The sequence below is a fragment of the Triticum urartu genome, unplaced genomic scaffold (assembly GCF_003073215.2).
Source record: "Triticum urartu cultivar G1812 unplaced genomic scaffold, Tu2.1 TuUngrouped_contig_191, whole genome shotgun sequence".
Lineage (NCBI taxonomy): Eukaryota > Viridiplantae > Streptophyta > Magnoliopsida > Poales > Poaceae > Triticum > Triticum urartu.
The window spans coordinates 23,814-35,977 of record NW_024112372.1 but is presented as its reverse complement, the minus strand read 5'-3'; the positions used below and the strand labels follow the sequence as shown (position 1 = coordinate 35,977).

General features: G+C 46.5%; 1 pseudogene; it reads right to left on the bottom strand.

Annotated features, from left to right (window-relative positions):
• Positions 1–8,760: 8,760 nt before the first annotated feature.
• On the bottom strand, positions 8,761–11,336 carry LOC125526798 (annotated as a pseudogene).
• Between the last annotated feature and the right edge of the window lie 828 nt (positions 11,337–12,164).

Genomic DNA, 12,164 nt, shown 5'->3' with positions numbered 1-12,164 from the left:
GCCTGGTCACGGCTGCAACGGGAAAATTAGTCGGTGATGCACGCGGCGGCGGCCATGTTTGACGGGCACGCCACTCATTACCGTTGTCTTTGACGATCACACTTGTATACACCCTCTACCTCTACGTACAAGGCTCAGGAAGTGCCGGAGCTGCAACCAGCGCCGCGTTTTTTCTATAAACCATGGTTACCGGTGCTGGAAATGAAGACCGCACACGACACTTTTTCTGCAACCCCATAGAGCAAAGCTGCAACCTCTGTCGTGTTTTGCTATATCCAGCAAATCCATAGTTGCAACCTGCAAGCGGTTTTGCTGTATCATCTAGCTTGTTTTCTGCAGCAACGGCAGCAGCGTCCTCATTTGTTGCAACGGACAAGGAAAAAGCTTCTATCGCTGAGCTCTTTTGCTACCAGGGCGACCGGCCAAAGTAGTGACCACGAGGTGGTTTGCAAACAAGTGATCTGTTCTGATAAGAAGCTAGAGCTGGAACCAGCTTTTGGTTTTGCTACAACCGGCAAATCCAGAGATAGAACCGCATGTGATTTTGCTTCATCCATCATGGCGGAGCTGCGACAGGTGACGTGCAGAGTTTAATTGCTGCAACCGTCGTTGGATTTTGCTACTATCGGCGAGGGATCTTGCAAAATCCATCATGGTGGAGTCGCAACCCGCGACGACGGCCACGGAGAATTGCTGCAACAGTCGAACAACAGCCCTCGAGTTCATGTGACTCCACGATAATCTTTCAATCACGCCTGCTGAAGCTATCTAATCTATCAGGACCTCAGAGCATCTATAGCCGGGAGCCCCAAACCGCCTCATGCGGGCTGGCCGGTCAGTAACCGATCACAAAATTTCGACCCGGACGGGCTTCTCAAACGGTCCTCAAACGCCCGAACTGATCGGCACCCCTCATATAACCCAAATATTAGGTGGATATGGGGACACCCGGGCGTGTCCGCAGTCCCCGCTGCAGGTTGTAGCGGTCCCTCCTAGCGCGACAAAAGCTCTGACTTCTCTCATCGGTGCACCCCAATTTTAGTCCCACATCGCCGCGCGAGGTGGATGCCGACCGACTTAATTAGCCGCATCGACGCAAGGCGGCAAGCTTCTCTATTGTTATGTACGTCTATCAATTCTCGCTGCATGAGCGGGATAACTTGACACTAGACTGCATTTCATTAACAAATGATTGTTCTTCGAGTGCCAAGTTCGTCTCTTTCATATACGTTGATACCTCTACTACAATGACGGTAGACTTTTTTTATGTTCATTGATTTTTATCGACACATTGTGATTCATAAAGATCAGTACTGACATGAATATTTCATTTGTCGAGGAGATAGACCCTGACTATGAATCTTCTATTTAATAAACTAGTGATAGTCTATCTTTTTAATAAAAGATGCAATGATTTCAGAAGCTTAGCGTTTCTGGACAACCCGGCTATTTAAGCCGATCGACTAGCTCGTCACGCGGTGAGACTACTATGGGTGTGAAAATCTAAGTATGAGCAATTTTGTGTGTGTTTTGACAACCCAGCCGGCATAAAGTCGGACGGGATGATCGTCGTGCATGGCCTGCATGTAATAGATGTTTTGAAAATAGGGTAAATGGTTGCAAATGGTAAAATTTAATGCCCATCCGATCACTGTCCACGGGTGTATCCGCGAATGTTTGAGGACCCAAATTTGCATAGTCTGGTTGTACATGTTCTCTGTTATCAATTTTCTTAGCTTGTAGGCTGGCGCCGTGCGCATTACCAACTAATTTTCCCGTTGCGGCCGTGACCGGGCGCGGCCTCCTGAGCAACGCCTCCGGTTGCACTCCATTGGCATGACGGCGGCGACACGGACTACACTGCAGCCAAAAGGCTGGCTAATGGAGGGGAGAAGACGGGTCCACATGAAGAAGAAGAGTGGCCAGCAAAAATAGGAGATCAGGTGGAGGTGTGTCACCAGGTAGGCGCGCGACAGAGGCGTCCGGCACAAAATTCGGCCGGCGCGCTGAATCCAAACGTTTTCATAGGATAAATCAAGGGTGGCATTGCTACCGATGCAGATATCGAGATGCTGGGTATATGACTAACTTTTTTTTTGAGAACTCGCCAAACTTTATTAATTATCAGCAAATGTCATAGGTACACGGTTTGGATCGTGAGGAATGCCCAACCAAACATGTCTACCTACATCTAGATTACAAGCAAACTTGGCGAGATTATGAGCCTCATAATTATGGTCCCTACGCTCATGGATGAAAAAACAAGAAGTAAAGCTATTACAATGAATTTTGATCTCATGCACTATAGCAGCATTTGTGCCTCCGGTTCCTTTCTCAATATCAGTCACGACTCCCTGGCAATCCGAGGCAACGCATATAGACTGTACTGCAAGATCATCCGCCAAAGATAAGGCTTCACGACATGCATATGTCTCCAAGACCACGGGGTCATTTATACCTTGGATAACGATAGCCGATGATCCGAGATATAGGCCTGTCTCATCTCTGCACACTGCTGCGACCGCTCCTCCATGGCGTGACCTAGCTACTGCCCCATCCACGTTCACCTTGACGGTGCCAGTCGGGGGAGGCAGCCACCTGTTCACCTGTACAGAGGGAACGCCCGGGGTTCTTCTTCCTTCATCTTTAGTTTGCACTTGCCCTAGTTCCGCAATGAAGTTATTTATGAAAGAAACAGTATGTTGCGGACTCTGAAATATGGCCTCGTAGACTGCCTTGCGCCTAGCATACCAAATTGACCATAGCGTCACGGCCATCTTAACGAAAACCGCATGATCCATAGAATCATAGAGCTCAAATAGCCAGAGCCTCGCATTGGGCTCCAAATTATTCGTCATGCGTGCAACCATATCAGCATCTGATAGTGCCCATACACATCTGGACATGGTGCAAGAGACAAGAGCGTGTCTCCACGAGTCAGCGCACCTGACACAAGGGGCAATTGTCTTGTACCGCCATGTTACGCTTCTTCAGAGTATCTGTCGTAGGGAGAGAATGATGGGCAAGTCTCCACAGGAATATTCTGATTTTTGAAGGGATTTTTAATTTCCATAAAACAACCCAAGATTTCTCATCTTGTTGATTCGATGATCCACCCCTTCCCTCTAGCCATTCCTCTCTCTGCAGCTTGGTTTTCAAAATAAATTTATAAGCCGAGCTGACCGAGAACTTGCCCTTTTTGTCTGGATACCAGGCCCAAAAATCGTCAACATTGCGTGTGCATATGGGAATTTTCATAATCGCATTAGCATCCATTGGTATGAAGATCGATCTTACCAAAGCCTCGTTCCACGACGCTGTAGCAGGAGACAGGAGCTCCGTCACCAGCCTTGGGGGATTCGGCACTAGAGATGTTATAGGTCTTGGTACCGTTTCCTTGGGGATCCAATTATCAGCCCATATGTCGGTACTCTGACCATTGCCAATACGACGTATAATTCCCTGTTTCAAAAGGTCACACCCTTCCTTAATGGACCGCCAAACTTGAGAAGGCCTTGAACCAATTTCCGCCTCAAGCATCGGCCGATCAGGGAAATAAGCAGACTTGAGTATTCTCGCACTCAAAGTATGAGGTTCCTGAAGGATTCTCCATGCCTGTCGTGCCAAAAGAGCCAAGTTAAATATGACTAACTAGCATTAGGCATTACTGACGTGTCGAGCAGATGGGAAGTTGATTAAGGAGGTGCAAGAATTAACGAAAAGGGCTGTTGAAAATTTTGAATAACGTTTCTATGTGTGCTGTTCATATCACTGTGTAAATTTAAGAGCGAATGCTTATGAAGAACAAAAAAAATAAAAAAATGTGTTGTTGATTTCAATATAAGATATCAGAAAGATGTATAAATTAAAAATATGAAAATCCACAAATGTTGTCCAGTCCGAGTAAAACTGAGGTGTGCTGGCTGAGACAATACAAACTGGGCTACTAATTTGTTTGGCCGAGTTGAAAACAAGAAGGTTCGGTCAATTAATAAAAAAAAACTATAGCACGTGCTGCTCATTTAAGTAGTTTTAAATGTACATGATTTCTTTTTTGCAAAATCAATAAAAAAATAAGAGATTGTGACTATCGAAAGGTAGTGCATTGCTTCTCGTCAAACAGGTTTTATGTTGAATTGGAGTCGTGTTCATATATTGTTAGTTGTCTATAATTTATTCGGCTTCGGATTCAGGTTGTGCGTATGCTGGGCTACGGCAGAATCAGGTCCAGTTCAGTCTTATTTTCTGGACTGAGCGCCCATGATTTGTGCATGGCCCATGGCGAACAAGAAAACATGAGCCGGCTCAGGTACATTTCTTAGCTACTAACGAGTGCAAGTCTTGATGAAATGAGCCATATAGCGGATTGATGGAGAGATACGCTACTCTTTGTACTGCAAAAACTCTAATGGAATATAGATGCAATAAATGCGAGGCACGGATCCAAGAGTGAGCTAGCGGCATGGATTTGCATAGCACTGAGCGCCATGCGCCAAAGGTACTATTCGGTCCAATAGTACACATTTTGAATGAGATAGATTGCTGTGGTTGGATTCAGACAGTGAGATTTAGTTTTGGATTATACCTGGTTTACTCCAGCTTAATTACATGCTTTCAGTCAAGTTTCGGCGGTTTCTTAACTGGAGATGGATGTGGTGTACTTCTCTGCAATTAATGTCGAGCAGCTTAATTGTTGCAGTGTGCTAACTTGCTTTCTTCTAGACATTGCGAACCTTTCGAATATCTGAAATCCCAGTTAGCGACAGGCCAAAAAAGATTCATTGACTGGTTAGGGGTGCGTTCGTTCTCCTTTGTCCCTAATTAAGACTCCCAACCCTATCAACTTCTGGCACCTATTTGCGAAAATCATTTAGATAAATTCCTAATATCATAATTATTCAGAAAGATCTCGAGGAATATTGCGTGTACAACAAGCAGTTAAAATGCACAAAAATATTAATCTTTATTGTCATACCACATTTGAAGTACATTGCCGAACAACCTATCGACAACGAACAATAGACTAATCAATATACCTATATACTTGTTACTAATCATCTACATGCACCTGCCAAAACTCCCGAAGAAAACTGTTGAAATTCAGAGCAAAACAATGCAAAAAACAGCCATGATTCATGTTAATCCTGATGGGGATCCTACGGCGTCACTGAGCGGCAGATCCGAGACGGTGACTCCCAGGTAGATCTGCTACCACCGTGCCTTCACCCTCCACATCCTATCCCGCCTCTCCCGTGTCGCACGACTCGGGCGGCGCCACGTGCCCGCCTGGGCCAAGCGCCCGACCCACTATGTATGCGCGGTCGTCCTCTAGCATGACAAGCGCCAAACACACGCGTGCTGCTTCGCGCTTCCTTGTCCTTGATTAGCCGAAATCCTCTGCGCCGCTATATCCTGATGCTCATGTTGCAGCAAATAAACGTCTCTAAAGAGCTATTAGCAAATTAAAACGTTACATTGATGGTACGGTTTCGATATTCCTTTCTATGTGCTACAGGAGAACCTAGCAATCAGCTTGGTGCGCTGGAAAACACGGACCACCGCGATGGCTGAGGAGTTTGCCGAACTAGTGAAAAACAAGACATGGCATTTGGTGCCTCCAATGTATGGTTAAAATATTATTGACTACAAATGGGTTTATATAATCAGACGTCATGCTGATGGTACTATAGTTCCTTGCAAAGCTCGCTTGACCGCAAAAGGATTTAAGAAATTGTATGCATGGATTGTGTAGATACATTTAGTGTAGTTGTTAAACTTGTCAGTATTCGATCAGATATATCATGATATCTGTTCTTGTCTATGTGGATGATATCATAGTTATTGGTTCCTCTAGGTATGCCCTCTCAACGTTAATGCATGATTTGTGTACTCATTTTGCAATGAAAGATTTGCGATATTTGCATTTCTTCTTGGGTATTGAGGTTAGGAAAATTTAGCATTTAGTTCTCACACAGGCAAAATATGCATCAGATTTGTTGGCAAAAGTTGGTATGAGCACTTGTAAATCTTTTTCCAGGCCACTATTAGCATCACAAAAACTCTCCACCTATGAAGGTGACCCTCTTGGTTCTGAAGATAGTATAAAATATAGAAGTATTGTGAGAGCTTTACAATACTTCACATTGACACGACCTTATATTTCCTTCTCATTTAACAAAGTATGTAAATATTTACATGCTCCTACCACTGTTCATCGGACAGTGGTAACATACATATTGCGCTATGTGAAAGTCACTCTGCATACTGGTCTACCTTTTAGGAAGTCCATGTCCAATTTGATTAGTAACTTTTCAGACGGAGATAGAGCTGGTTGCGATGATTATCATCAGGCCATAGGTGGTTTTGCTATATTTTTTAGACCTAATGTCATACCCTGGAGTGCCATAAAACATGCAACAGTGTCTCGCTCAACTACGGAGGCAGAGTTTAAATATGTGGGCTATGCCACTGCTAAAGTTATATGGGTGGAAACTGTTCTACGCGAACTTGGTTTTCCCATACTTGAAAGTACCTTGTTTATGGTGAGGCAACATGGGTGCTACATATGTTTCTGCTAATCCAGTTTTGCATGTCTGGACTGAACATATAAAAATTGACGATCATTTTGTTTGTGAAAGAGTTGCTAACAAGAAACTGCATATTCGTTTTATCTCCTCGAAGGGTAAGTCATGGATGGCCTCACTAAACCATTGCCGACTCAAGATCGATCGACTTTCAGGCGTAATCTAAACTTGAACAATTTTTTGGTAAGGTGGAATGTTAGGATAAACATGTACAACTGAATATGGGAGATAAACATATTTGTTGCCTAGTCTTTTGGGATAAGCTCTATCTCTCCAAACCTCCCTGTAATCTCTCTAGACGTTGTAATCACACATATATAATCAACACGAAAACATGTGTCTCATCTATTTGTGTGTGTGTGTGTGTGTGTGTGTGTGTGTGTGTGTGTGTGACTAGAAACACTTATAATCTCATTCACTCGTTCGAAATCCAAGGCTATGCGGCAGTCCGCCAGAAATTGCCATGTCCGAGGTGCCCTGAAATAGATTTCACGCTAAAAATGATTTTTCATGAAATCAAAAAAAAGTTGAATGTCCATGTGTCATCTGAAGATTACAGAAAACTTAACTTAGGGCGAATTGAAAAACAACCGACAGTCCTAAAGAAGACATGAAAAGGAAAATATGCGGGACCATGTTCAGAGTGGGCCAAATATAAGATTTAGACCACAAGTAGGATATTTTTTTTTTCGAACCGGGCATGACCCCTTTCCATTGCAAATGAACGGAAATACAAAGTACCGAGAACAGCAGGAGGAAAGGGAAAGAGGTACAGCGAGTTCGAGCACTGCCAGGAAACCCACTGCGTTCGCTCGTCATCGTAACGAACGCCATGGGGCGAAAACCTGACAGCACCATAGTTCATCCAACACTAAGAAGTCTATTACAACCAGGCACCAACGCACAGAGGCAAAAGTACGAAAAGCCAGAACTTGGCCCAACAAAAGCAAGATCTCGAGAGCCATGCTTGCAATCATTCTCCCTCGATTGGCCTCCTCACGGCTTCGCACATCTTCATCAGCCGCACTGTGCTCGCCCTGACCATCTCCGCCCCGCTTCGCAGCTCTTTGAGCCCCTCTTCCTTTTGCAAACCTGCCCAGTACAACAAAAAGGAAACCATGGAGAAAACAATCTCAAAAGGAGTTTTAATCTGTTTTTTCTCAAACGTTGCTCGGTTTCGAGCAAGCCAGATCGCCCAACAAACAGCAGCGAGACCCATAGTATAATACCTTCCTCCAGCAGGGAGGAAAGTGTTGCACCAAGAGAAATATTGCCAGTAATTGTTCGGTCACAAGCCAGTTCCCAAGGCCATTCCAACACATCTCCAAATTACTCTAGCAACCGGGCAGGCGAAAAATAGATGGTTGGAGGACTCAACCTCATTGCAAAACGAGCACCTGGGGTTCCCAGGCCATCTCCTTTTTTTCATAACTTGCCTGGTAAGAACATCATCCTGGGACAATTGCCACATAAAGATTTTGATTTTTAGAGGAATTTTGGCCTTCCAAATCCATCTGTAGTGACAGCCACTAAGAGGGTTTTCCAACCATTTATACATGGATTTGGTAGAGAATCTACCATTCCCATTGAGCCCCCAATACACCCGATCCCCCTTGGGACTAAGTTGCAATTTGTTAATGCTGTTTCTCATTTCCTCCCATTGTTTCTGGAGGTTAGGAGTGAGCCTTCTCCTGAAGAAGGTATTGATTTCCAAATTTTTGAACTCAGCAACAGTGCAATCTTGGTTAGTGCAAATATCCAAAAGCAAAGGATATCTCTAAGATGGTGTTTGAGGATAGTCGTAAGGAGGAGATGAAACATATCATTTCTGAGATTTGCTTCTTGGCCGATCGACACTAAGAGGACACCAATGTCGACCTCATGTAAATTAAATAGGAGTAGATGCATGTATATAAAATGTAAGTAACATACATACATACATACATATTTTGAGTTTGGGATGAATGAAATGGAAAAAAGTGGAATGTCCACTTGTCATCGAATGATTGGAAAGAAAAGGGATTCCAAAAGAAGAAAGAAAATAGAGCACGTAGATATATAGACTTGAAAAGGAAAACATGCATGCATGCAGAATTAACCACGTTCGAATCGATCACAGCAGCAGGCCTGCCGGCCGAATATAATTAAGAATTTAAGATGGATGCATGTAGACAGCCTATTCCGCCCGATCGAGCTTGCCTATCAACTCGCCCCCGTCCAGGATGCTGCCAAACATGGCGGCCTCAAACAGATAGTTCACCTGCCACGCATGGTGGCTTGCATGGGCGACGAGCCAGACCATTTCGTCGATGAGGCCCTTGGAGAAGAGCTGGACCATTTGCAGGCATGAGGATTCAATGAGGTGTTTCTCACGTTGCTCGTCCACCTCGCCCATCCGGACGTACTCCAGCGGACCGGTGACAATGGACGACCAAAGGGCGGCGAGCAGGTGGTCTTGGTCTCCTTTTACTTTGAGGAAGCGCCGGACGTGATCGCAGGTTTCTTCCCCATTGCAGGCGTACTCAGGGTCAAGGGGCCTGCTGAAACCGGTGGTGCAAAAGTCGGTGTTGAAGACCTCGTCGAAGTCAGCCTCGCACTGGGGCCGCGCCGGGGACTTGCGGGCCTTGGGCCATCCTAGGAGGGCGCGGCGGAGAACATGTGCCGGTCGTTGTGCAGGTGCCAAGTATACAAGGTGATGCACATCCGAGCCACGGGCTCGTGCCACCTCTGGGTGTACATCCGAGCTCCCGTGGCAGCGTAGGCGTCGTAGATGGCCCGCAACGCTGGCTCGTCACCACGCCTGAGGCGGCGATGTCGGCCACGTTGAGGAACGAGTTCATGACCTCGGAGTTTACCAGGTCGCTGCCCACATCGATGACATCGGTGCCGGGCGAGCTGAAGACGAGGTCGCTTGTGACGGCGCCAACATCGAAGCCCCGGGCTATGGCCTCGGCCCCCATGCCTAGGATGCTGCTCTCGCAAAGGGACATGACCTGGGCGGCGTGGCGGTCCATCCGCCCCGACCGGTCCTTGAGGAGCGTCCTGTGCGCCGCCTCCAGCGTGATCTTGGCTCGGATGTAGGACGCGCCGATGGCGACAGCCTCGCGTCGCTGCCGGCCACCAGGGGTTCGTAGCGAGCGGGTGTCGGCGAGCCCGTCGCGTAGGAGGCGGCTGAAGGAGGGGAACACCTTGTGGTACCCGTGCTCATAGTAAAATGCCATGTCCACCACGTAGTTGGAGAAGAGGGTGCGCATGTCGAAGGCCCCAATCAGCAGGTTCGCCATGCCGCTGCCAGATAGGGCGTTGGCTGTTGTCATCGCCTCAGGCCAGTCGGTGGCGCCCAACAAGGCGAGAACTTGCGGCGTGGCTTGGACCAGCCCGGCGCCCTTAGTGGGCAGCACGTTGCCGATTGCATGCTGCGAGCTTTTCCACAGCGCCAGCTCCGGCGATAGTCGCAGTTGCACCACCCTGGGCCGCACCGCGTCACCTCTGCCATCAATGCTAATGCTAGCAAACATCTCCGCCAGCAAGTCTTCCGCCTCGCGAGACAGCCTTCTCAAATCCGCCATGCCCCCCCCCCCTTGCCGACCAAGGCCCTCGCCGCCGAGTAGCCTGGGTACAAGGGGAAGCCTCCATCTTGCCGCTTCGCCAGCCGGGTGCCCCAGAAATACGAAGGGATTTCAACTAGCCCGCTGCCGTTGCCGCCAGGGACAATGTTCTTCTCCCTCACCACCTCAATATCGAGGCCATGGAGAGAGCAGCCACCCCAGGTGGGTTGGGGTGGGTGGTGCCTCCACGTCGCCGCGACGAGTCCAAGCGAGACTCAACATTTTTATTTAGTACTGTATTAAAAATTGCAGGTAATGGACTCCTCGTGGTGTTTGCCAGCCTTATGTATTCCCCGGCAGCTTATATAGCCATATCAACACAAGGCTGGCTTCCTCTCAGCAGTGGTTTTTGTACAAGCTTAAGCTTGTGGCACTAGCTAGCTTGAAAGACACACACGTTTTGATTGTTTTCTTCTTATTGTATCACTTTCTCGCCATATTTGTATTGCTTTATATAACTCTCGATGAATTTTTGACTCCTTCCAATAACATCGCGTCGACAAGAGTTCTTCCAGAACGTCCACATAATACATCTCCATCTTTCTCTTACTCTGAAAAAACCAACATGTACAGAAAATACTTCGTTTCTATTTTCATGTGTAACAATTATATAAAGAAGTACAATTGTTACCATGATCATCTCTTTCAGTTGCGCAGGATGCCATGAGTTTTTTAGTTTATCCATCATAAAGCTTTGTCAATTCATATTTTCAAAGCATCATCCAAAGCCATCAGTTTTTATCTCTAATGTACAAAAGTGAATATAAAACACATTAATTAAAAAATAAGATCAGCCTATATACAATATATATTCATTGATCGGCTGCTCGCTTCGAGCATGTGACCGTTTCAATTAGAGTGAGTGGCGTCGTGCATTTTAGTAGAGTGAGACACATCCGAGTTTTAATACACTATTCTCTGGAAATGACTTGCTAGGGTATGTCAGAATTTTCACTATATAAAAATGTAAATTACATTTATCTAAAAATACAGCCGTTTCCGTATTAAAGCAAGCAGACGCTCCTTTTATTCTCATCTTAAAAATAGTATATTCACTCTATAAGTATTACTACATGGCACAATGCTTGCACTCACATCTCATTTGCCCGGCCTGCTCTCCTCGTGACGGTATCATCGCCTCCATCTTTCCCCGTAATGAGTATCACTGACGCCTCCCCTCAACACCATGCATTCAACCCACACCTTCCTCTCACCGTCGTATCTCCTTCCCCCCAAGGCGTCCCCCCCCCCCCCCCCTCCTCCTCTCAACGGCGTCACAGTTTGATTCCTGCTGCAAGGAATGCACACCGTCATAACCGAGAGCGTTCAATACAATGTGTTTTTACTGCCATGATATACGAAATGATATATATGATGCGATCCGATCGCCTCTTTTTTCATCTCTAGCCACCGCCCTTGCCGGCCGTCCTAGTCGTCGGTCGCAGCCCTCAGCCGTCGTCCTAGTCATGGTTGCAGCTTCGGTGGCCATCGCCACCGCTCGTCAGTATAGTTGCCGCCGCTCATGCCTGATGTCGCAGCTCGTCCGGCTCACCTCACGGTTGCTCGCTCCGTTACAAAAAATTCGAGCATCGATTCTAAAAAAAACCGTCTCACCGCTAAGCCATCGCAGATTGCCGAGCTGCCGGTTGTAGCAATTTGTGATGATGGTTGAAGCGGGATGAGTGACACGGATTATAGCAGAAATGCGATGGTCATGTGATGTAGCAACACGCTATGTCATTTGTAGCCGGATGGGACATCGGTTGTAGCAATTTATAACCCTGGTTGTCGTATGTAGCAAAAAATACGACGGCCGTGCGATGTAGCAGAACATGACGCGCATTGTAGCACTCGTGCGATGTAGCAAAAAACATACTATTATAATACCACAAACACTGTTAGAATAAATCCGAGGCGCTCCGTCGATCTATCGAGGATCAAGCAATCACACAAGCATGACACCAAGATTTGT